At 46.2% G+C, this 3,620-nt stretch overlaps 1 pseudogene; it reads right to left on the bottom strand.

Annotated features, from left to right (window-relative positions):
• Nucleotides 1-1,618: 1,618 nt before the first annotated feature.
• Nucleotides 1,619-1,737, bottom strand: LOC112473460 (annotated as a pseudogene).
• Between the last annotated feature and the right edge of the window lie 1,883 nt (nucleotides 1,738-3,620).

The raw sequence follows: 3,620 nt of genomic DNA on the forward strand, positions 1-3,620 counted from the left end.
AAGCAGATCCACTGGAGCAATGAGGCTGGAAACCAGCTTGGAGTTAGCAAATGAATGGAAGGTGACTACCTGAGGTACTTTACAGACTTCCATATACTTTACAGAATTTAATCTTGGTACAATCTTGTGAACTAGGTATTATTGTTACAGTTTTACAAAGGAGGAAATCAAGGCTCAGTTAAGGTCACTTAGTGGTTCAACTATTAGTTATTGAGTTTTTGCCAAATGCAGAACTGAGGTTTCAGGAATAGCAAACCAGAAACACATCCTGCTTTTGTGGAGCTTACAGTCATATAATTATACAACTAAATATGAAATCACAGCTTTGAAGCATGGTGCGAATGAAAATCTAAGATGCTATATAAAAGAGCCTGTAAATAGCCTGTTCTGTGGATGGGGAATGCTTCCACAGGGAGGTGATGAGTCAGAGATCAGCTAGCAGAGTTGGTGGGGGGAAGTTGGGAGTGGTTTGTCTGTTCCCCAGACAGAGGAAAGAGTACGTGCGGTGCGTCATGGCACGCAAGCAGAATTTGAGGTACTGGTCAGAAAGATAGTATGGCCAGATCATAGGAAGCCAGGGGGAAAAGGCACTGTGTAAGACCTAGTTTAAGATGTGACATGCACAGGGACATTCCTATGGGACAAGTTGAAGATAATAAAGCCATCCTATACTTCAGAAGAAGTCTGTCGGCTTGTCTGTGTTTCCAGGAGAAAGGCATTGCCCCAAATCATCAACCAAAGTAACAGAGAGACACTAAGATTCTAACCCAAATGGCCTACTCAAAGCCAGTCCACCCTTTGCTCAACTCCAAATGCCTCTACAGATAGTAAGTCAGAGATGCAGCCGGCCTTGGTTAGGCAAGTTCTGAGTTGGAGGAACCAGGACAAGTGTTCTTATCACGTAGTACCCCTCCCACAGAAAATTTCACACTGAATTCACAAATAGGTGGCCCCATTTTCTATATGATGTGGAACATTTTCTTTCTCTCCCCGCTCTCTCCCTGGACGAAAGGACTCACAAGGCTTCTTATAAGTAATTTTGCCAGGTTTCAAGTCTTTCTCACTTTTATTCTCCAATTTTCCCAGAAAATGAAGAGCAGCATTGAGCTGTTTTTTCCAAGGGCTGCTTTGGAAAGAGTTTGCTTCATTCACCTACAGCTCTGAAGACATTCAGGCTGAACTACCGAAAGTCCTGCTGTCAGATTTTGCTTAGTTTCTCATGAGTTAAAATCAGCCTGATACAGACTCGACAGAAGTGCTGAGGCTGTGCAGGGGAGAGGAGGTGTCTTTTGTTATTGAGATATTTTTGTTTATACAGACTTTGAAAATAAACATCATTTTTGTCCCTCCCCCTTTCTCATGTCTATAAAGAAAGATGAAGAAGAATAGCCATGTCCTTTGAGGGCAGCATTCACAGGAGAATAATGTCAAGACCGTATCTTCTCTGGCATCGGAAGCAATCTATCTATGAAACTTTTATATATATATACATATACATATATATTTTTTAATTTTTATTTATTTATTTTTTATTTTTTAGGCGAGGCAACCCTTGGTTGACCTCACAGATTGCAAGGACCTTGTTAGCTTACAATCCCTTATTTTTTTTTATTTTTTACACCTACAACACCTGGTCTTCCTAGGTGGTCTCCCATCCAAGTACTAACCAGGCCCAACCCTGCTTAGCTTCCGAGACCAGACGGGATCGGGCCTGTTCGGAGTGGCATGGCTGTAGACTATTTATGAAACTCTTGAAGTCACGAATGTGGCTCCGGTACCCGCCTTTTGTTTTTAAAAATTGCAAGTTCCCAACAGCTGTCCCTTAGAGCACTGAGGTGACTTCAGTGCCCTGCCCTCCCTACCGCCTCCTAAATGTTCTGCTCTAGCTCCTCACTCATATTCTTGAACTCAAACATCATTCCAATAGGAATTTTACAAAGGACATTTTTCTTTGGCAGGAAAACTAAGAAAAAGCATTGACTCTCACACACATAGCTCCCCGCAAGAAAGTTTTAAATTGGGGTACCATTTGAACTTGTACTTATTTATTCAAGAGTTAAGTCATGGGAGCCTGCGATGTGACTGGGGTGGTTTAGCACAGTTCTTCTGAGTGGAGGGCTCTGACATGGGGCTGCTCGGGTCCCCATCCTGCATCCTAGTTGTTAACTGGTTAACAACAGACAAGGAATAGGAGGAAGTTACCTAAACTGTCTGTTTCCTCAGTGGATGGTCTTGGTGGTAAATAAGATAATTCCAGTAAAGAGAGTAGTAGTGTCTGGTAGGACAACAACCCTCAGGACCTTGGCTATTAGGGGCGTCTGTTAGGGCAGTAATGCTGTCCGCAGGATACATTCCCCCTGCCCAACATTTCACTGTCCTCATCAACTGTGATTTTTAGCCCACATTAATTGAGTATCTAGTATATGAGCCCAAAAGATTCTGGAGTTCGAGTGAATGAATGAGGCTTGGGTCCCAGCCCTCAGGTTGCTCACAGCCAGTCTCGGTACACCGATGGGCCGTCCGAGACCAGGATGGAGGCATTCTTGCTCTACCTCATCCCACCCTCAGAGGACAGAGCTCTCTCTTAGGGCCCTCGTGAACATCATGATGCTTCATGCACTCTGCATCCCCAAGGCTGCAGCAGCCTCCTGTTCTGTAAGCACTGTAGACAGGCGATGAGCACACTCAAGCAAGGAAAAGGAGAGCTCCCAGATGAAGCCAGAAAGAACAGTGGGTACCAGGACAGTGATACCAAGTAGCTGCGTCCCCGATGCCGGGCTGTTTCCCCTCAAGCGGGCAAGCCAGGTGGAGGAGCGGAGGAGCCACTTGAAAGGTTTGGCCTTGTCCTGCTGTCTCTGAGGTGACTGGGGAAAGAAAAGGGACAGACGGCACGAGCCTCCTGTCACCTATTATTTATAGTCCCTCTTAGCTCCTGATGATGGCCTTCGGTGGCCGGGTCTCCACAGTGTGCCAAATGGAAAGGTGATCCCACAGGTCCAAGCGGCTTCAGGAAGGAACTGCCTTCTGCTCTGCCCAAGTATCTCCGTCCTAAACATCCCTGGAGACTGACGGAGCCCAAGGCTGGAGGCTGGCAGGAGGGGACTCCTGCTGTTCCCATCCCCTTGTTTCTCAGGAGAAAGAGGAGCAGAACCTCTCTCAGATGCGTCCTCTGCTGATTTTCTTCTCCCTGTGCCTCTGATCCCAGTTGCCTGTCTTCCCTCTTCACTGCTCTGTGTTTTCTTCTGTTCATAACTTCTGCTGCTATTACTAAAAAAAAGGAAGCAATGGAACATAATCAGGAGATGGAAGCCTTGGTGCGTGCAGAGTTTTGGGCTAGCCCCCCTGAGGGAACCGATTACAGCAACTGAGCGACCTTGTGTGGCCCCGATCCTGCAATAGGCACTAGAGAAACAGGGAAACAAATGCCCACACCTTTTCTTTCACTTTCTCCTTTTACACACACAACATGGGTTTCAAATGAGGCAAAGTCTGTCACCCATCCATACTTTATTTGCTGCCAGGCCAGGAACTCCAAAATCTCTCCTTTAGCATACTTTCCTCTCCTCTGCCTGCAGCAGCCTCTGCCCCTAACCTGCTGCTCCACCTTCCTCCTCCAGCCT

This window comes from Pteropus alecto, unplaced genomic scaffold (genome assembly GCF_000325575.1).
Source record: "Pteropus alecto unplaced genomic scaffold, ASM32557v1 scaffold98, whole genome shotgun sequence".
NCBI lineage: Eukaryota > Metazoa > Chordata > Mammalia > Chiroptera > Pteropodidae > Pteropus > Pteropus alecto.